A 23,312-nucleotide genomic window follows, 5' to 3' on the forward strand; every position below is an offset into this window, starting at 1 on the left:
AACCAAAGCGCGACTTCAAAAGACTGCCAGATCTGCCATTTTTATATGAAATAACTAAGGTGCCGTCATCAAACCGTGTTAAACCTGTGCTTTTTTTCTATAGACGGAGGCCCTGACGAGAATCCCCGTTATCCAAAAGTGATAGAGGTTTGCACACACCACTTCTTCAAACACGACCTTGACGCCCTTTTCATTGCTACCAACGCCCCCGGGAGAAGCGCATATAATCTTTTCGAGCGTCGTATGGCCCCTCTGAGCCGTAAATTGTGCGGCCTAGTGCTTCCCTATGATAACTTTGGTGATCATTTGGACAGTCAACGAAGAACGACTGAAGAAAAACTCGAAAAAATGAATTTTCCATTCGCAGGTATTATTGTAAAGCCGATCTTGCTAGCCGCTTCTGAATTTTATTCGCTTAAACTAGAAAAATTGATGATGAAAAGAAAATTTTAATATGTACGTAACGTTTTAGCAGACATCTGGAGTGATGTTGTAATTGACTCTTTTCCCACCATTACGGAATACGTAAATTCCGATAAATTTGAATTGGAGGTGGAAGCGATCATCAAGAAAAACCTCGACTGATTCGCCGAGCACGTTCGAACGAGCCAATATTTTACGCAAATAGTAAAATGTGACAACGAGACTTGCTGCAAGAAGATATGAAGCTCGTATTACGGTTTAATACAGGTCGTTGTTTGCCTACCTTCATTCCCCTGGAACAATCTGATGAAGGGTTAAAGGCTCCAAACTAGCTCAGGTCAAGAGATGTAAGCTTTCCTTCATTATTCATCGGACTTTCACTTTCTGATCGCCTCAATATCCCGCAGCACATCAAAGATAGATAGCCGGTACTTCCCTACGACTTGTATTGTCCCTCCCTTAAAACAATTCTGTCAAGCAGAATCTGTAGAGTGTGTCATTTGTATTTTTCCTCTCAAGCTATGGTTAAAAAGCATCACGCTGTAGGATATCCTATGGATAACCCTCCTCCATCCCTAAATCCTGTTAGGCCTCTCCGCATCGCCGCACGCCGACAGAGAACTGATGGCCGTAATAGTAAGAGAAGAATTTGAAGAAGCGGAGGGACTGGAAAAGGAAAAAGTGGACATCAATGGTGTTCCAGCCCCAATGGTGAGCTGCCCCTTATGTCATTTGATCAGCACATGGAAGTGCCGTGGGTTGAAAAAAAGTGTAAAAAACTTACATTTTATCACTATGCTGAAGAATTTAATAAAACGATGACTCAGAGGCTCGCAATTTTACAAAAAAAAACAAAGAACAAACACATACAGTCATGCTTGGAAGTTTCTTTAGCAGGCAAACTGCTATATGCTATTTTATTTTACGTTTATGGAAGGTATACCAGGGCGTTTACCGTACCCCCTTATGCTCTCCCCTTTTCATCTTTTCTTTATTTTTTTTTTTTTTTACCTGTCTTTCATCTTTCCCACGTCTTTTTACCCTTCCCTTTTCACGTGTAGGCCGGGGTTTACGCAACCAGTTAATGTAAGATTGCCCTCGTATTGCTTGCGTTAGTACATCAGTTCGATTGTGTTTATTGAAGATGGCAGAGCTCCAGACGTCTCGTTTAAGTTTAGTGGAAAAAGGAAGGTTAATTGGTTTTTATGAGGCCGGAAAGTCTCAAAGAAACATTGCTAGAATTCTTAATCGGTCGTGCCAAACTGTGAATCTTTGGATTCAAAGATATCAAAGAGAAGGCGTTCAAGGTTTAGTAACGCGCAGTCGTTCAGGGCGGCCCCGTTTAACTACTTTTGAAGAAGACATGGACATTATCACAGCAAGTATGGACAACTAAGTATTATTTTTAGCATCAATTATTGTTTATTCTTTTTAAGGTATTATTAACCCCTATGATAGAGCGGATGAAGTGAGAGAAACCGCAAATGTTCCTCACATTTCGCTGACCACCACTGACCACGTTTGTGTGAAGCTGGAATTTATGGTCGACGTCCAGCAAAGAAAAATTATTTGACCGATGTGCGTAAAGCTGAACGCCTACGATTCGCGCGTGAGCACATTCATTACACCAGCGAATTTTGGCGGAAAGTGATCTGGTCTGACGAAAAAACATTTTCAACAGACGGTTATTCTCCTCAGTGGGTACATCGACTAACAGGTGGTCGATATGAGCCGTGCAATCTTGCTCGCAGTAGGCATAGCACTCGAAAAACCATTAATGTATGGGGCTGCGTTACTTTTCATGGCCCAGGTGTGTTACATCGCATAAATGGTAGGCTCAATATGCACAGTTACATGGACATTTTAGCAAATCAACTAGTGCCATTTGCAAGAGAGATGTTTCCACTTCCCGATAATGAGGACCCAGATTTGCGCGAACTTCCTGAAAACCAGCAACAATATCGATTTTTCATGCATGATGGGTAAGAATATGGTATTTTCGTTAATGATTTAAATAAGGGAAATTTCCAAACTTATTTTATTTAAGTTGTCCCGCCCATAACGCAATCATAATTCGTGATTGGTTTGCTGGGGAAGCCTCCCATCGTCATCGAATAAAGAAAATATGGTGGCCAGCGTTCAGTCCTGACTTAAATCCAATTGAAAATTTTTGGGGTTGGATGGTGAACAGGATGGGTGCTGTTGAAGGTGACACTCAAGAAGAATTGTGGGACTAGATCATGCAATGTTGGGAAGAAATGGCAGACCAAAGGAATTATTGGGAAAATTTGATAGACTCGATGCCAGAAAGACTGGCACGCGTGATTGAACTTGATGGTGACATGACAAAATATTAAAATTTAACCCAATGCCAGTATGCATTTTTTTCTTTTTATTAATTACATATCCATAGCTACGGCAATCTTACATTAACTGGTTGCGTAAACCCCGGTCTACACGTGAAAAGGGAAGGGTAAAAGAGGTGGGAAAGATGAAAGACAGGTAAAAAAAAGAAAAGAAGAGAAAGAAAAGATGAAAAGAGGAGAGCATAAAGGGGTACGGTAAACGCCCTGGTATACCTTCCATAAAAGTAAAATAAAATAGCATATAGCAGTTTGCCTGCTAAAGAAACTTCCAAGCATGACTGTATACCCGGTATTAGAGCATTTCTTTTTTTTGTAAAAGAAGAGGTTTTAGAAATTGTGACATACCTTTAGGGGGAGGGTTACTGAAATGTGACGCCCTGTGACAAGGAGGGAGGGAGGGTCAAAATTTGCAAAAAACAGCGTGCAAGTCAGCAATAAGTCAAGAACCTATCCTACCCTGGTAAAATCTTTGTCACACGATATGAAAATGGTGACGTCATCAACAAAGGCTCTGACAGTGAGTTTTTCATTAAATAATGATATGCCCTGGAGAACTCGAGATAAACGCACCAGTAACTGCTCAATATATAGAACAAAGAGATGGACAGATAGGGGGCATCCGTGGCGAATCGATTGGATATCAGAAAACACCCCAGCCCCCTCAAATCCGTTGAGGATTGCTATTCATGCTACAGAATACATAGTCTGTAACCAAAGGACGAAAATGGTTGGATAGCCCATGACATCCAGAATCCTGCAGAGGGCTTCCCTGTTAACCAGGTCGTAGGCCTTTTCAAAGTCAACTCCAACAATGGCAGCGCCCATTCCCCGAATCGAAAATTTGGAAGAATCATGACATCCCCGGTCATAAACGAATTAAATGACATCTCTATAAAGCATTAAATTATCAAAAATCAATCTACCAGGTACCCCACCTTTCTGATAAGGCCCTATGGTAGATGGCAGTGTCTACCTCAATCGTCTCGGTAAAACAGGGAATGTAACGTAAGGAATGCCATCGGTGCCAGAGGACTTTTTTGATTTCATCGCCATGAGAGCAGCTCTAATCTCAAGGAGGTAAATCGGTGCAGTCAGGTTCGGGGTTGGTTTAAAACAATCTCTTACTTCCTGAAACTCAGTACCTGCCAGTGTGTCAGGAGAAGGTTGATTTTTAAAAATTTTACTGATATGGGAAATAATCTCTCCTGAAATGTCCTCTTTGGTCGATAAGCATGTGCCACTATAGGAAATGATTTTATCAATACGACACTTTCGGTAGTTAATTCTAGCTCTATTTACATGAAAAATATTGGCTTTCTTGTTGGAAATACAGATGCGCGTATCCTTTATTAACAATCTGGCAACACTGTTTATTCTGTCTGGTCTCGTTTCTGTCTGCTATATCACTTGACTACTATTCTGTACCATATTCTGTGTGTAATCTTCTCACCTCGTGTTGAATATACAAGTGTTTCATCATCATTGTATTCTACTTATATCTTGTTTAATTCCTACAAGTTTATTGAGGTAAGCTTCAATATCTTTTACACCAAGAGGTGATACGTCTATGAGATGATTATATATACACATATATGTGCTTTTGCTAAATGAAGATACATTTCACACCATATTCCCAACATTTCTCTACTTCTTGGCCTTCAAAGCAGCGGGAACGAATCCCATACCCTTTAAGTGTGCTCCCAAGACTTTGAAAATTTCTTCAACTGGTGAAAGGCAACCCAATCAAAGGTTTCTGCTTCGGCCAACTCCTGAATGCAGGACTGATAGAAAAACTTCGTTTCCCTAATCATTCTAGCTCTTTGCCTAGAATAATCTACCGAAATGCGTTTGATACCCGGTTTCAAAACACTCTCCCACCAATTTGCAACATTAATCTCCCTAAGATCATGATTGGGAGATTCTTGAATAAAATTCGTTATATATTTCTTATAACCTTCTTCTGACGAAATGGAAGTATTTAATTTCCACAAACCAAGAGGAGATCTAGTACTATGTGGGAGACTGAGACTGCAGGTAAAAGTGGACTGTACCGACTGATGATCACTAACCGATAAAGATTGAAGAAAATATTTAAAAAAATTTCTGCAAAAGATCGGCTAGCATATATCCTATCAAGCCGAGAAGAGCCGGGGGGATGGTAAAAGGTGTGCCCTGGTTCATTAATATTTATTTTTTTCCAGACGTCTACCAGATCAAGACCAGTAACCATCTTGGTTGCTGGTGTTGGATGTTGCCTTATCTTGGATATCGTCTAAGCAGTTAAAATCGCCCTTCAACACGAAGGACAGTCGAGTAGTCATTGTGTAAGTTCCACTTAATTCGTCAAACCGTCCCTGCTTTGTGTGCGTTGAATGAACTCGCAAAGACATAGCTATTCGTATTATACGGGTTTTTTTGTTTACTTAATGAACATGCCCAAAAATGTGGAACGCTTCACGATTTTGCGTGTCATACCTGCGCAGAGCCATTCTAATTTTCTCGGTATCGTTCAAAATTTAGTATATGTATTCCGTATGGAATACATTAACAATGTTGCCGACCAAAATTTGTGTACCTCTTAGTTTTCAAGTCCAATCCGTTTTTTTACGGTTTAAAGAATTAACGTACATGTACAATATCCTGCACAAAAATCCGAACACCGATTTAATTTTTTAAAGCCACTTATTGGCAGGGTAGCGGGTTTTTTATTTTTTTTGTAAAGGGGGAGGGTAGACGGGGTGATGGACACGACAGGGCAGGGTTGGGTAAGTCTAGACCTAAAAAAATGCCTTAAGGTATTACGCTTTAAGGCAAGTTACAGGTCAGAACATTTTTGCAACCCCCAGGGTGGTGTGTTTTTTTTACGACAGTTGAAAATTTAGGGCTTGGGCTTGGTAATGTTGCTCACCGAATCAATTTAGCTTATGTTCCAGCTGCCTGTGAATATTTACGACGTTGTCAATGGCGTAAGTGTAGTGTTTCTGAATGTGATGCTGGAGATCGATGTTCGATTCCAGATGAGGTGATGAATTATTGTGGTTTGCTTACGAGAAATTCTCGTTCATATATAAAACAAATTTTCATCGAGCAATATGTGGTTTTTTAAAAATTAAATAACTTAAAAATCAATAATTCACTTCGTTATAAAAAAATTAATATTCCCAGCATATTCGAATGAAAATATTATAAAGATACGAAATATTTCGCAATTCCTTATCGGTAATCAAACACTGATCTACGGCGTCGCAATCAGATGCTCTATGCATATGCCATCGGTATCGATATAATTGTGCACAGGCAGCTCTCTGACTTATTTTGGGTAAGGAATATTACACAGCCAAAATCCAACATTTCCAACTATCGTTTTTAAAAAACACATCACCCTGGGGGTTGCAAAAATGTCCCGACCTGTTACTTGCCTTAAAGCGTAATACCTTAAGGCATAAAAACAAAATTTCTAGACTTACCTAACCCTGCCCTATGTGTCCATCACCCCGTCTACCTTCCCTCTTAAAGAAAAACAAACAAAAACCCTTTACCCCGCCAATAAGTGGCTTTAAAAAATTAAATCGGTGTTCGGATTTTTGTGCAGGATACTGTACAAGCAAAATTATTTAACATGAGAGGGTTGACAGTTATTAGATGGGTTGTTAGATTCGTTCTATGATCTTGGTATCCGTGATGTATTTAATGAGTGCTTTGGTGATTTTTTCTTGGGTGTGTTTAGGGATGTTGAAGTTAATGCCTGTTACTGTTGGTACGTCTATGGGCAGCTTGAGTTCCTCCATCGCACCGCGCAGTTCTCTTCTCTCTCTTGAGTAGTGTTCATATAGTTTAGCATTCCGAATGTACGTTCATGTCCCATTTGCTGATGGTGCCGTTTAGCTTATTGTGTCCACTCCGCAGTCTTATTAGTGCGGTTTGTATAGCTCTATTGTGGATATGCCAGCTACACACACCCATTATATTTCTATTTGTTACGGCTTGATTGGTTGAATTGTGTTTTTTTTAGCGTTCTGATTTGGTGTCTGTTTATCATTTTCGTTAGGATTTCCGCCATGTTGGGTACATGTGTCAACGTCACCCCATCGTCTGCCATGCTTCTGGCGTTTGCTAGCTGGTCTGCGATTTCATTTCCTCTTATTCCAGCATGGTTTGGTATTGTCGCGGTTATTGAGGTCCCATGGACTAGTTGTCACGTCCGGCGATCCTGTATCAGCTATTGACCGCATCTGTACCCGAGATGTCCGGCAGTCTTGTCAGCGGATATTTTCCCCGGTAGCTGCTGTCCACAAAAGTGCATAAATACTTGTATGTGTCCCTTACTGCCCGCAGTCTAGTTGTAACTGTTTGTTATTACTGTGTGTGTGTGAGCGCAACGACAGTAAATAAAAAACTATCTTAATCGCTACTTGAGTCTCAGCATTACTCCTCCGCGTTACATGGTTGAGATACAGAACTTGTGGTAAGTCTTTGCGCTGTTTCATTTTATTGTGCTCTAGTTGTGTGGAGGCGGGGGCTATTAGGGGCTTCCGAGAGTCGTCGACCCAACCGGCCTGAGCGCCTTAAACTGTTGGGGTACGAAGCCACAGCACCGTCAGTGTGACGGGTGATTAGGGTGCGATAGCGCGGGGACGGCCATAAGAGTTTCTGGGGAGGTAGGTGGGACCCAGTGGTGATTAAGGGGGCATAGAGGCGGGCAGTGGTCCGCTGCAAGGCGGTAGATAACTGACGGTAACGATTGAAAAATCGGGAGTTGGGACGAAGAGGGGTTCGTCGGAAAGCGGCGGGTGGTCGTGGTTAGCGATCTAGGGATCGTGGGTAGACGGAGTGTCATCCGTCAGGTAACGACGGTCGATCGTTGGTGTGGGAGTAGGAGTCTTGTGCAGAAGGCGGTAGATGAGTGGGGGTGCTGGAAGAGGCAGGGGAAGACAGCGCTTTCGAGACGAATTTGGGCGATTTGCGCCAAGGAGTGATCAGGCAACCGTAGGGGTGCCAGCGGAACCCTCATTCGTTTGGACGACGTTGTAGGGGAGCCGGGAGGATTATGCGAGAGAGAAGACCGTTCAAGGGTTATACCAAGGGAAAAAAATTTGGGGCAACACCAGGCTAGTATTAGCGAGGAAGAAACTGTAGCGTGGGCTGACGGTGAGGACAGCTCAGATTAGGAAAGCATCGAAGGGGGGTTAGAGTGGGATTTGAAGGCTTTTCGGTGCAGATCCTCGGTGGTAATCGCTCGACTGCTACGCAGCAGGGTCGCGAGAAATTCTGTTGTAGCCGGGGTAGTCGCACCCCTTGATCCCGTAGGGAAAACGGACCAAATTAAATTCCAGACTCCCTCCACATTCACCGGGCGGGATGGGGAAGGCGTAGTAAGTTTGATCCATCGCTACGAGAAGGTGGGGAGATACAACCGGTGGGGCGAAAACGAGCTAAGGGACCACATCGAGCTGTCGTTAGAAGGGGCTGAGGGTAAATGGTATGCATGCATGGAGGTATCAGGTAACCTTTCCGCTGCGTGGTCAGACGCACAAGGGTCCCCGGTGGTCGCAGGAGTAAAATCAGCGCTGTTGACAAAGTTTACGCCCGTTAACTATGAGCAGCATTACGAGGCTAAACTGCGTGGGAGGAAGCAGGGAATTAAAGAATGGACCCTAGAATACTACTACGACGTGCTCGATCTGTGCCGTAGGGTAGATCCGCGTATGGCCGAGGCCACGAAGCTAGCACACCTCTGGCAGGGTTTGCGTCCTAGTGTCCTAGAAAAACTATGGAGCTTAAAGCCCACCAACTGCAATGAGTTCCTCCAAGAAGTAAAGCGCTTCCAGGAGATGACTGATCGAGGGAAACAAGACGAGTGGGCGCTGGGAGTTATTGGAAGGGAGGAAAGAACCGAGCATAGCCCAGCGGGGCAGCAAGATGCATCCGTAGCAAGACGTTTGAAGAAATAATGCAGAAAAGATATAGTTTCAGCCAAGGGAGAAACAATAATAGAGGTTGAGATCCAAAGGCCACGCCTAATTTGAAACCCGATGGTAAGCCCATTTTTTTCAGGTGTAGGCAGCCTGGGCATCTCAAACAAAATTGCCAGATTCCCATGGAAAATCGGCAAGGAAACGGGAATAGGGGGAACCAGCGTGCTACGGGAGATACTCAAAAGACTATTCCCACGTTCAGTAAAGACTTCCTGAAGAGATTTTGAACGAGAATGAAAATAGGGGCTCTGCCTGAATTCATCATTGGAGACATTGCAATGGGGATGATGGCAGAAAGAGAGATTGTAACACCCGAGCTGGTGTCCCGAGTAGGACGCACGATACCCGCACGTTCATCGGTGGTGGTCGAAATAGAGTTGACATCAGGAATTCCGGTGAAGAATGGGGCAATGATAGAATGGGACAATGATAGAGCCCTCGACTAGCGTACTGGAGGGGAAGGGTGTCTCAACGGGGCGACTGTTGGTAGCGTATTGCGAGACGTCCAATCAAGTGCTGATAACCAATTTCTGAGATCGCAACCATTGGGTACCTAGAAACATGGTCCTGGGGACGCTAGAAGACATCACCTTGGCTGAAGAGAGTACGGATAGCGAGGGGGAAGTGCTGGCATTGGCCGCCTCGAAACCGCCCAAATGGTCACGAGAAGTGTTCGGAAATTTTGTCTCGAAGGAAATTGGGGTGGAAGGTCACGACAAGATTGTTGGGATACTTCAAGATTTTGAGGATTGTTTCGCCGGGGAAAATGACACACTCGGGGTGTCAACGTAGCGGAGCATGCGATCGAGACAGGGGACTGTCGTCCCATCCGACAAAGCCCTTACTCCAGCGCATGGAAAGAACGGGAACTAATGCGGACGCTTGTTCAAGAGCTGGAAGACGCTGGAGTAATAGAGAAGTGCAATGGGCCCTAGACATCACCAGTGTTACTAGTGCGGAAGAAGGACGGGGCTTGGCGGTTCTGTGTTGATTACAGAAAGGTAAACACAGTGACACCGAAATATGTGTACCCGTTACCCAGGATCGAAGAAACCCTTGCGAGATGGGAGGGTTCGGCTCTTTTTTTCAATCATGGTTCTACAATCGGGGTATTTTCAGGTTCCCATAAAGGAGATCAATCGTCCTAAGTCAGCTTTTATAACAGCGGATGGACTTTATCAGTTTAATGTGATTGCTTTTGGGTTGTGTGCGGCGCCTTGTAAGTTCCAGAGGATGATGGACCTGGTTCTCAGTGCATTGAAATAGTCCGCGTGCCTAGTGTATTTAGACGACATTATTGTTTATTCCCAAACGGCGGAAGAACATGTGAAGAGACTCCGAAGTGTGTTTGAGTGTCTTAAGGAAACGAATCTAAAGGTAAAGCTGAGGAAATGCTTATTTGCACAAACCAGACTGAAAGCTCTAGCTCACGTCGGGGATAAGGATGGAATCGCCCCGGACCTTGAGAAGATTTGTGCGGTTCGAGAATTCCCTAGACAACCGGCCAACGGAGTAATGCCAGAAAATTAAACATGTGAGGAGCTTTATCGGGCTATGTTCGTATTACCGACGATTTATCAGCAATTTTGCAAAAATTGCTAAGCCATTACACGACCTCACGAAACAGGGGAAATCTTTTTGTTGGGGAGAAGAACAAGAAGGAAGCTTCAATGCTCTAAAGGAGCGTTTGATTGATGCGACACAATTAAAATACTCCGATTATGGAAAGAAGTTTGACATTCTCCGATGCCTGTGAATACGGGATAGGCGCGGCGCTAGTTAAGAAAACAGGAGAGGGAGAGAGACCTGTAGCCTTTACAAGTCGTTTGCTATTGGCTACTGAACGTAACTACTCAATCACCGAGAAGGAGTGCCTTGCGCTTGTCTGGGCAATGAAAAAAATTCACTGCTACATTTGGGGGATGACGGTGAGGGTAGTGACGGACCACCAAGCTCTGTGTTGGTTAACTACGAAAAAGAATCTGGCTGAAAGACTAGCCCGTTGGGCACTGCTGGTACAGGGTTATGAACCCCAGGTGTTGTACAAAAGTGGGAAATAACACGAGGATGCGGATGCGTTGTCGTGGTACTCAGAAGGCCCCGCAGAAGAAGAAGGGGAGAGCGAGTCGCTGCTACCTGTGCTGTTAGTCACACTCAACGAGGACTTGGAGGGTATTCGCGTGGGGCAAGAATCTGTCCCACAATTGAAAAAAGCATTAATGGCACTAGAACAACGGCCTGACACCCCATTTAAAAATTTTGTATTGCAAAAAGAATTGCTTTACGTGCGTACAGTTGGGCAACAGGGGAGCAGGCTTCGACTATGTGTACCACCGAACTACAGACAGATTGTCTTGGAAGCGTGCCACGATGACATTACCGCTGGGCACCTCGTGGTGCGTCAGACAGCAGATCGGATCAAAGCTCGCTACTACTGGCCGAAATTAGAGAAACATGTGTTGGGATACGTGCAGACATGTGTGCTGTGTCAGGCACGAAAGTCAACTCCCATGAAACCACAGGGCTACATGGAAATAATAAGAGTAGAACGACCCTTTGAGAAGATGGGAATTGATTTTTTAGGACCTTTTCCGGTGACATGTGGGGGCAATCGGAACATCATCGTGGCGGTAGATTATCTCTAAAAATGGGTCGATACGCGAGCCCTACCCACCGATACGGCTAAGGATGCAGCAGAATTTTTTGTTAAGGACGTGGTACTCCGCCATGGGGCACCGGAAAGCATTGTAACTGACTGTAGGAAGTTTTTTATGGTGGAATTTACTCAGTCCATAATGGCCGCTCTGGCAGTAAACCACCGAGCTACTGCTCCATACCATCCGCAGTCAAATGGGTTAATGGAGAGATTAAACCATACTTTGGCAGACATTTTGTCAATGTTTGTGAATAAGGCACATACAGACTGGGATACCATCCTACCATATGTCACTTTTGCTTATAATTCAAGCCGCCAGGAATCAACTCGCAGAACGCCTTTTTTTCTTTTATATGGGTGGAAGGCAATACTACTCATAGATGTCATGATGAATAGGAACCCGAATCCGGTGAAACATGACGGGCGAGACGTGGTGATGAAAAAACTAGGGGAAGCTCAGCAAGAGGTAGCCCTATGGTTACATAGAGTGCAAGAAAAACAACGCAACACAAAAAAAAACGCTTACGATGCCAGACGAAGAGTTGCAACAGATTTCAAGGTTAAGGATAAAGTTTTGGTGTATAAACCTTTTTGCAAAATAGGGTGGTCTGAAAATATACTACATGGATGACGAGGGCTCTACGTGGTTGTCCGTGAAACGTCGTCGTTAAATTACGAGGTTAAATTATCACGTGCGCGGAAATCAGAAATTGTACACGTGGTCAGCATGAAAAAATTTGCTAGAGGATCACCAGAGGTGGTGGGTAGGCCTAACGAAGAAAACTTCCTAGGGGACACTTTACCAATAGCGCCGCCACAGGGGGGGTGGAGTCAACTGCCAGTAACAACTGAACCCCAACGTGGACAAGACCCAATCGGCGAACTGCGTCAGAAGAGAGAGGAAAAAGGGAAAAGAACTGCACAGCTAGAAGCAATCCAAGAGGAGCCAAAGGAGGAGTGTTTCAATCCCAAAATATCCCCCCCCCCCCGAAACCACAAGCACCTGAGCAGAATACAGAAGGGGAGAGGAGATCGGAGAGAAGTCGAAAACAATCAAAGTGCTATGGCAACCCCATAACCTTCAGCCCCTTCATGCTACTCTTGACGCTACTGTGTGGGGCCCTGCGTGGCATCTCCTCGAGAGAGATTCGTAATGAGTGGGATAGTTTTTCAAAATCTTAGGGAAGTCAACTTCAGCGATTCGGAATGGGTAGTCGTGACTGAGGTGTCTTTTCGACAAGTTGATGCTACCCTGGGCCATCTACGACAATGGCTGACGGAGAAACTAACACAGAACGAAGGTGGGCCGCTAAACGAGGATATTAAGATCGGTAATCGAATCAAAGAACAATTAACGGAACGAGCAACAGGTTACCTAGAAGAACTAGAGGTAGTCAAAAGTAGATTCAATCACCTGAAGAAAGCAATATACGGGAAACAGCAGAGGGCCAAGAGAGGATTAATTGATGCCGTTTGGGGTGCCCTGAAATGACTTTTCGGCGTGGCTACGGATCGAGAACTGGAAGAGCTTAGTAAACATCTCGACTCTCTGTCAAAAGAGACATCCGGTATTGTGAGCACTCTGGCTGAGCAAGTGACACTTGTCAATGAAAGCTTGTGGGAACTACATGAGCACACTGTATTCTTAGGTCAATTGGAGCGAGCCCATCAGACGCTGGAAAAGAAAATAGATAGAGCCAAAAAAAATTTCGTAAACGCAATAAATGTATTGGAACGATAATCAATAGTCACGGCAAGAGTGGATGAGGCTTTCCGAGCGGCACACCGGTTATTGGAATGGACCAAGATGACAGTAGATGACATAAGCATTGGGTTAGCTCTACTGGCGTCTGGCCGATTGCCTCCCGAAATGTTTCTTCCCGCAAAATTAAGAATGGTTTTGTCAGAAATCCGTTCCTCTCTAGCCTGAGGGTTGGCCCTAACTCCCGCACTTCAAAGAGCAGATCTTTGGCGGGCTTATCAGGAAGCTAATGTTGTGACAGCATTCACAGAGAATGGTCTCAAGTTATTCATTCATTTACCTATAGTAGAATTTGAAAAGACTTTTGAGTTATATGAAATTTTCGTGTTACCCGTGCATGACGCAGAAGGTGGGATAGGACTTCGTCATTCTTCTTTACCCCAATTTTTGGCAGTAGCAGGAGATCAACAAACGTTCATCGAATTATCCGAGGAAGAAGAAATATCCTGCAAAGATAACTCGGGTTTGGTACGCCCCCTCGCAAGGGCAATCGAGCGGAAAAATGCAAAGAAAACGTGTTCCATTGCGTTGTTTTTACAAGACACAGAAAAGCAAAAACATGAGTGTGAACAAGATTTTGTGAAATTGAAAGGACCTGAAGCTTTGTATCTTGGACAGCGTCAGTGGGCGTTGTCAATGGGGAAAACCCAAACGTTGGTAATCACGTGCCCTGCGCGAGCTGGAAGTCGGAAAGAGTATAAACGAGAGTTGGCGACAGCTAAAAGAAGGGGATGAAATCCGAATACGTTTACAGTCAACCCCGCCGTCTTACCCATACGAGTTGATGATGGGTATGATACTCACGGTTATGGCAAATCTCACTTTGTGGTTTCTGTTTTACAGGGAAAAGCAACAACATGGCCGAGAAAGAATCGAGGTGAGAAGGCGACTCGAGGTGTTGGAGAAAACAGGCAGCGTGGAAGGTGCAGGTGACGGAGAACAGGCTGCACAACGGAGCACTCAACTGGATAAGTTGGAGATTCGAATAATAGAACATGAGCAGCACTGTATGGAGACGCTTCGAAGTCTGGAGCAGTTAACTAAATAGAAGCGGCAAATCCCCATACTGATGGTTTTTCCATGTTCTTACGTCTTATTTTTTTCTTGATGCTTCGCATAGTATTGACCTTTTAGTGGGTAGACCAGATCAAATGACTTCCATAGTTTAGTCAAAAGAGGCTATAGTACTCTTACGGTATCCGAATAAAAGTAAAGAAAGCTTTGAACCGTAGGACTTAGCAGGAAACAGTAGTATAGAGAATTGTAGAAATTTTAGCTAAAGTCGAAGCTAAAGTAGAAGTCTCGAAATTTAGATGTGTTTTTCTGGGTAAAAATAAATAATAGCGGTCAGGACGACTCGCTATCTAGGAAGGGAGATGTCGCAGTTATTGAAGTCCCATGGACTAGTTGTCACATCCGGCGCACCTGTATCAGCTATTGACCGCAACTCTACCCGAGATGTCCGGTAGTCTTGTCAGTGGATATTTCCCCCGGTAGCTGCTGCCCAAAAAAGTGCATAAATACCTGTGTGTCCTTTACTGCCCGCAGTCAAGTCGTAACTGTTTGTTAGTCATGTGTGTGTGTGAGCGCATCGACAGTGAATAAAATTTATCTTAATCGCTACTTGAGTCTCAGCATTATTTCTCCGCGTTACAGTATCCAATATAGGTTGATTTTTGTTCCTGCTTACTTAAGGTTATTTATTTCTTGTATTATTTCAGGTATAAATGTGCTTGTTTCCCATTTGAAGTTGGAGATTGCCTGGATGGCTGATTGGAGTCTGTCAATATGGTGATCTTATTTCGGATTTGATTGTACGTAAGCATCAGTGCTTGTTTAATGGCAGCTAGTTCTGCGTTAATGCTGTTGGTGGTCTCTGTTAGTAACCAGGTTTTTAAAAATTGTATTTCAGGTATATATACAGCACAGGTAGTCTTCAGTGTCTTAAGGCAAGTTGATCCGTCAGTGAAGATGGCTAGGTTGTCTTTGTGCTCTTTGTTCCTAATCTCAAGGAACACCGTTGAGGGGAGTGCAGTGTTGTTGATAGCATTTTTCTTATTCAAGGGGAAGTAGCCCGTATTTATTTCAAATAGGTTCCATGGTGCTATTGGGTGAGCGTAAGGTTGATGTGTGGGCTCTGGCAATTAGAGTATAGTTCCTTCCTCCATTACGTTGAGGTGCCTTGCTATTGCAGGTAAACTTCTCACTTTCCAATCTTTCTTGTTCTCTGTAAGTGTGTGCATTGTTTGATGTGCTGGGTTCCATGGTTTTCTTTAAAGTTTGGTCAGGTATTTGACGGCGAGTAGATCCCATCTATCTCTTATGGCTGTGATTCCTGTTTCTAGTTGGATTAGGGCAGTGGGGGTTGATTTAAAGCAACCTAAGATGGATCTTAATATCTGGTTTTGGGTAGTTTCCAGTTTGTTAATCCTGGTTTTTGGCATTGTTGATAGGATGGTTGACCCGTAGTCTACTTTACTGCGGATAATGGCCACGTAGATGCGGATGAGTAGTTTGAGTTGTAAAGTTGATTTTCCGTGTGTTAGAGTCTTTAGCAGATTTTCCCGGCGCTGGATGCTTGCGTTTATGTATTCAGTATGGCTGTTACATGTTAGTTTTGAATCAAAGATTTTTCCAAGGAATTTGAATTGGTTTCTTTCTGTGTTGGGGGTTTTGTACAGAGTTAGGTTTAGATCTGGTTTTCTCACCTTCTTTCTTGTGAAGTTGACTGCGATGCATTTTGGGACAGAAAACTTCAGTTTCCACAGACCAGCCCATTCTTCCATTTTTCTGAGATAGCATTGTAGTGATTGTTCTGTTTCCGATTTCTTTACTGCAGATGAGTGGATTTCGATGTCGTCAGCAAACATTGAGATTTTGCAATTGCTCGTTGGTGCTGGGACGTCTGCCATCATTATGTTGAACATTAGTGGGCTGAGGACGCATCCCTGGGGCACGCCTCTCTTTAGTTTTCTTTCAGCTGATATTTCATTGTCGATTTTTACTGCGATTGTCCTTTCTGTCAAGAGATTTTGGATCCATCTTACAATTTCTCCTGTGATTTTAAGTTTCGTAATTTTGTAGATGAGTCCCGTGATCCATGTGCTATCGTATGCCTTTTCTAAGTCAAGAAATACCGCCGTTGTGGATTTTTAAAAGCTACCTTGTACTTGTACACAACCTTCCATTAAGGTTGTGTAAAAGGTGAATGCCTCCTCCGGGGATGTGACTGCATTTAGGGTTGTTGGTGTAACAGCCCGTTTTATGTACTTGTTGCAGTTTTCCCACTTGCAATTATTGAATTTCCAGTGATCGTTTTGAGAAGTTAGGGGGAGTTGGTGTTTAGTTGGATGATAATAGGGAGGTGGTCGCTGCCCCAGTATGTTTCGGTGTGGATGTTGGTTCGGTAGGCCAGGTCTGGGGAAGTAAACGTTAGATCTATGGTTGAGTTATGTCTTCCGTTTGGACTTGGCCGAGTTCCTAAACTCTTCGGGATGCAGAGAACTAATCTGTTATCATTTAGGAGTAGGTCCGCCACATCTTTGCCGCATCTATTTTGTTGGTGGTTGTCTTCCCATACTTCGGAATGAGCATTCAAATCCCCTCCACTTACCATGCTGATGCTGGTTGCGTTTAGGATGTCCGTTAGTTCTTGGTAAGTATTTAAGTATCCATTTGGGCAGTTTATTGATACTATATCTATTGCTTTGTTGTTTTTTGGTAGATGGTAACTCCTACTGCTTCTATGTTGGGTGATTGTTGGAGTGATAAGGGAACAGCTCGTATATTCTTTTTGAATATACGAGCTGTTCCTGCACTGTGAGTGTTCCGGTTTAAGTAAAACGTATTGAACGCAGAGAACTTAGGTACGTAATCATCTTTCCAAAATATTTCGCTAATTATTACAATGTGTGAATTGTGACATGTTATGTTGTATTTAAATTCTTGTAATTTTGCTTTTTAAAGACTCCGGGCATTCCATTGGATGATTTTGATCGGCTTATTCATTTTAGCGTTTTATCTGTAGTGATAGTTGCTTGCGATTTGTTGGGTGGTTTGGCGGGTGGTCGGATGCTTTGGAGAAGGGCTGTGATTGTTGTCAGTTGGGTGTTGTTAGAGGTGATTCCCGACTCCATATCCTTTTTGATCTTTTCAATTGTCGATGGCAGATTGGTGAGTGGGGTTATCTTCTCTTGTATGTCTACGACTGTATCTTCAAGGGCTGCGATCCTTGCTGTTGTAGTAGGTTGTAGCATAGTAATTTCTTCGATTTGTTTTCTTAGGTAGTCGATTTCGCGTCGGAGGTCTTCCGATCCGAGGATCGATGTGGGTGGAGGTTTAAAGTTTTGTTAGCTGAGTTGGTCTCGTGGGTTCCGGATTGTTTAAGATTTTGTTAGGTTCTGTGATGGGAATCCTGTTTTCGTAGGCAAATTTAATTATCTGTTGCCTCTTATTGTATTTGGGCACTCCATTGTCCCTGCTGAGTGGCCTGGTTTCGAACATGTGGGACACTTTGCTGGGTTAGTGCATGATGTACTGTTGGTTTGTTGTTCTGCGCATTGTTTGCAGGTGGGAGGTACCGTGCATTTTTCTTCGGGGTGGCCGAAGTTACAGCATATGCGGCAGAGGGCCGGTCTTGGAATAAATTGCTTCACTGGGAAGACTTCAAAGGCTATAATTACTTCGCGGGGAAGTTGCGAAGTGTTGAAGTGGAGTGTGACGGTTTTTAGGGGTATTATACTGCCATCTGTTGATAAGGACGAGAATCTCTGAACTTTAACTACTCTTTCTTCAGCTAGCAGAGTAAGGATGTCCTCTTCTTTGTCTTTGGTGGGTACAATTCTGATTACGCCTCTGATGGAGGCCTCTGACATGGCGAGTTTGCAATTTATGTTGAGGTTGCTCACTACCTTTAGTTCTAGGAGTTGTTTTTTTGTTTTGTTGATGATGGATTTATGTTAAGGTCACTTTTGTATGTCCATTTGGTACCTGCTTTGATTTGTCCAACGATATTTGTGAGTGCATTCATGAAGGGTTTTTTTCGGTAATGCCTAGTTTGAGGAATGATTTGGGATCACTGGTGAGGTGTATGATCACCGGTGCTCCGCTGCATGGTTGGTCGAAGAGGTCTGAGAAGCGGGGGAGTCCTGAAAGTGGGTTGTGGTTATCATTGGTGCTCTTGCGCTTGATGGGTAGCTCTTCGTATTCCATCGGGGCACTTTGATCGACGGCACTTGATACAGATGATACATGGCCAGGGCTGTTCCAACTCATGGGGTGGCTTAAGGAAACCACGCCACGTAAGCGTGGTTGTTTGGGGTTGGGTAGGTGGCACAAAAGTTTTAAGGTACTAGCTTTGGGCTATTTGGTACACTATTGGACGCGTTTTATTCCGTTTGCATCGAAGTTGTGACTTCAAGTCCAATCCGTTGCTGCAGCTTAACGTTGTTTGTCCGTGGAAATGATCTATTGAATATTGAAAGTTAGTCACCTGTCAGATTTCCTAAAATGAACTATATTCAGATATTTGCTTTTGTGTGTCCCCCATACGAAGGGCTCTTGGGCCGACTTGATGAAATAGTATTCAACGATGTATTGCCTTAGTGCAGCTAACGTCCAGGAACTACTGCTCAATCCATGGCGTATAACAGTCTTGAATCTAAGCTCTTTTTTATCAGCGAACACGTTTCTCATTCTGGTGCACCATCACGGTGGGGAATTCGTACGTGATGTAAAAAGCCAGATTTGTTTGAAAGTATTGTCGCGCGGTCATTCAATCGCGCTAGTGTTTTTGCGTCAAGGCTCGATCTGGTATCTAAGACCAGAGTTCTAAGGGCAGCCGGACGATATTCCGGGGCAAGACATTCGGTGGCCTGCTATAAAGGGACCCAGAGTCGGTATGATCGGGAGCAGTCTTTTTTTAGAGTTGTTAGTTATCGCAGTCAATTATTGAATACACTAGTTACCACTAAATGAAGTTGTTACATGGTGGAGATGCAAATCCACGGGTAAGTCCTTTCTTCACACTACTGATTGTGTGATCTTTCGCTGTACTAGTAGGCAAAGAAGCGAAGAAGTTTTGAGGAGCCCCTGAGAGTCGACGACTCGGCGGGTCGGTGCGCCTTAAAATGCCGGGGTACGGGGCAACGACGTCAATCTTGCCGACGTACAGGTCAGGCGAGCGAAATTAGTGGAAGACAGAAAGGAGGAAAGGCCAAACCCGTGGATTAAGATTCGCCGGGATGCAGAGTGGTTAACTGTAGGTTAGACGAACGGCGGAACTAGGCCGACGGGGGTAAGCTGCAGGTTCAGACGGAAAGCTGAGTGTGGCAGAGAAAAGAAGACACCGGAAGGAACGGGATAGATGCGAAGGGTGACCAGAGATCGGGGTCCGCGAAGTAAAGATGGCTTAGGTCGGTTCACGATGTTAGAGGATAAGCTAAGTGGAGGCCAGGAGCAGGTTGAACAGCAAAGTCAGACCGGGCTGGAGTGTCGATCATCACAGGACTGAGGAGAGAAGAAATCCGAAAAACAAACCGACCCAGAAGAGGAGGGGGGAGAAAAAGTGGGCCGTAGCTGGCCAGAAGGTTGGCAATTGCGAGAGAGCGAGTCAGAGGACCAGGAAGAAAGACAGGAAGCAAAAGAGGAAAGTAACAGACTGTCAACACAAGCGGCATACCAGCTTACGTTCAGTGAAGCAGATACTGGGGTGTGGGAGGACGTCCACGAGGCAGACGGAGACGAGGGAAGACCAGAACTGGAGTAAGACTTCGAAGCATTTAGGAGGAGATCGTCAGCAGTAGGGTAAGGGAACTGAGAAATCGACGGATATCAAGTGCAAGGGTGGTGTCTCGAGGCGGCCGGGCAACGCGATGGCGACTCGGATCAAGTTTCAATCTCCGCCCGAATTTGCAGGAGGAGAGCATGATGACATTGAGGACTGGCTTCATAGGTACGAGAGGATCAGGGTATAACCACTGGGGGGACAACGAACACCACGATCATGTAGAGTTGTCATTTTCGGGTGCGGCCCTGAAATGGTATACGTACAAGGAGACAGCGGGGCAGCTGCCGGGGGAATTGCGTGATCAGAGGGGACCTCCTGTCATTCCGGGAGTCAGGGCCCATATTCTGGCTTAGTTTACCCCGGTAAACCGAATGCAGTTTAACGAGGCCAAACTACGGGACAGGAAACAAGGGATGGAGAAACGCACGATAGAGTATTTTTACGACGTACTGGATCTGTGCCAGCGGGTAGACCCTAACATGGGAGAGGCCATCAAATTAGGACATCGGTGGCGTGGACTGAAACCTAGCGTATTGGAAAAACTTTTGAGCCTCAAACCCGGGACGTGCGAAGAATTTTTGTAGGAGGTGAAGCGTTATCAGGAGATTACGTCACGAACACGGCAGGACGATTGGGCTTTGGGAATATTGGGGAAAGAAGACGTGGGGCAGAACCCGACAACAGGCCAGGGAGTGTCGGTGGCGACCGGATGGAGAGAATGGAGAAAATGTTCGGGGAGTTAATGGGAGTGATGAAGGAACCATCGATACAAGTGCCGAATAGGAGACGCCCTACTAGAGAGGACTGGATGCCCGACGGGAAGCCGATATGTTTTGGCTGCAAAGAAAGTGGCCACCTGAAGCTGAATGTCCGCAGCGATTAAAGTCCCAGAGGGGAGGAGGCGCACCTAATTTTACGTTCGATGGAAGAGCCATCTGTTTCCACTGCAATGAGCCGGGGCATATTCGCCCTCTTTGCCCGAGATAACAAGAGACGAGATTCGCACAGACGGGGCAGAACGGGTACAGGCCGGAGAAAACGGTGCGGTTTGGAGGTGAAACCCACGGGGGGCCCCAACTCATAGGATTGGTCCGTGCAGACGACGGGAAGCCCGAAGAGGTGACTTGGCCAATCCTTCGTATAGACATCAGCAGGATGGTGGTGCAGCACGTGCTGTTCGAAGGACAACGGATACCGGCGGTCATCGATACCAGAGCAGTTGTGTCGGTATGCTCGCCGGCTGGTAAAGCGTTTGGGGTTAAGGGTAAGACCCTGGCAAGCGAATCGGTTGGTGGCTGTTGACGGGAAGGAGATAAAACCTGGGAGACCAGCCACGCTGGAGGTATTCGATGGAGAGACTAGCATCAAAGGTGAAGTACTGGTGTTGGAAGGGGATATCGACCTTCTACTGGGGAATGAAATTCTAGAAAAAATGGGAACGTGGATTAAGATTGGGTCACTCCCTGAATTTTTTATTAGCGATTTACCGATCGGGACATTAGTGGAGGAAAAACGGGAGGAAAGGGTGAAGCTGATGTTGGAACTGGGACAGTGGATTCCAGCCCGGACGATGGTTGTCGTAGGAATCAAGCCCTTGGACATGGGTCGGAGGAGGAGGGAGGAGGTCTTGGTGTATAAACTAATACGGAAGATCGGGAGGTCGGAAAAGTTACTGCATCGATGACATGGGCCCTATGTGGTTCAAAGGAGGACGTCTGCACTGAACTACTAAGTAATAGAGCACCGCGCGAGGAAAGCAGAACTGGTGCACGTCCGGAAAATGAAGAAATTTGCCGTAGGGACAAGGGGCGAAGGCGAGAAGGAGCGGGAGGAAGATGGTAGGAGCGCGAAGGACGTGCTAGTGGCCCAGGAAGGAGACCCATCGGCAGATTCGACCAGGCGATCCGAAGGAGTGGGTGATGCACCCCGGCAAGAGGAAGCCCCTGAGAAAGAAGCCATAACGCTGTTGGCGGAACGGGAAGAGAATCGTGCAGAAGGAGACAAATGGAAAGAGGAAGAGAGGCGAGAGCCCGAAGTCCAAGGTCAGAGGGTACGGAGAGCGCAGGAGCGATAAGGGAATCCGATAAATTGGATTCTGTCGTTGCTACTACTCGGACTAATGGGAATAGTACCCTGTTGGGGGCGCTATCAAGAAGCCTTCGTGTCCGAGGGAGTGGTCTTCAAATTCACGAAAGACATCTACTTCACCGACTCGGAGTGGATAATCGTGACCGAGGTTTCATTTAGCCCTATCCAGAATGCACTCAATAGAGTGCAACGTTGGCTCAAGGAAAGGGTGGATGGAATACGGAGGAGTCCGCTGCCGGAGGAAGGGAAGATGGGAGCCGGACTACGGAACCAAATCCTTGGGAGAGGCGCAGACGGATTGGAGCAGTTTGGAATCGTACGAGACACTGCAAGGGGCGCTCATCCGAAAGACAATCAGACCAAAGAGAAGGCTCTTGGACGCGGGAGGAAGTGATCTTAATTGACTATTTGGGAGAGCTGCAGATGGATTGGAGCAGTTTGGAATCGTACGAGACACTGCAAGGGGCGCTCATCCGAGGGACAATCAGACCCAAGAGAAGGCTCTTGGACGCAGGAGGAAGTGATCTTAATTGGCTATTTGGGGTAGCCACGGATAAATCGCTAGAGGGGTTGAACGATCATCTGTAGGCGTTGGCGAAGGAGACATCAGGAATCATGCACACTATGGACCAACAAGCCACGTTGGTAAATGACACACTTTGAGCGTTGCAAGACCATGCGCTGGTCATAGACCAGTTGGACAGAGCGTACGAAGCACTCGAAAAGGAGCTAAGCAGATGGAAACAAAATGTAATGAGTGCGATGAAGGTTTTGGAGAAACAAGCTATCGTTACCACCCGGATGGACGAAGCATTTCGCGTCGCCCACCGGGTTTTGCAGTAGGCCCGACTGGCTATAGACGATTGACCCTGTTAGCAACGGGTAACCTGGCTTTTTACCACCTGAGCTGTTTCCACCCACTCAGTTACAGGCCGTATTGGCCGAGATTAGGGCATCCTTGGCTCCAGGATGGGCATTGACTCCAGCTTTACAGAAAGGGGACCTGTGGAAGGCCTACCAGGAGGCGCGAGTGTTGTCGGCAGTGACGGACGCGGGCGTTAAGTTGTTCGTGCACTTGTCCATGATTGAAATTGAAAGGATGTTCGAACTATATCAGACATTAGTATTACCTGTGTACAGTGCGTCAGAGAATATAGGTGTGCAATACACTCCACTACCCCCTTTTCTAGCGGTAGACGCCGATAGACAGACGTTTGTGGAACTATCAACTGATGAAGCACGTTTGTGTATAGGG

The 23,312-nt window shown here is 45.4% G+C and overlaps 1 non-coding gene across 1 annotated transcript; it reads right to left on the reverse strand.

Annotated features, from left to right (window-relative positions):
* Nucleotides 1–5,227: 5,227 nt before the first annotated feature.
* Nucleotides 5,228–5,332, reverse strand: LOC116933387. The gene has a single exon (XR_004400083.1). It is a non-coding gene; the product is annotated as a U6 spliceosomal RNA (small nuclear RNA).
* Nucleotides 5,333–23,312: the final 17,980 nt, after the last annotated feature.

This window comes from Daphnia magna, linkage group LG7, assembly GCF_020631705.1.
Source record: "Daphnia magna isolate NIES linkage group LG7, ASM2063170v1.1, whole genome shotgun sequence".
Lineage (NCBI taxonomy): Eukaryota > Metazoa > Arthropoda > Branchiopoda > Diplostraca > Daphniidae > Daphnia > Daphnia magna.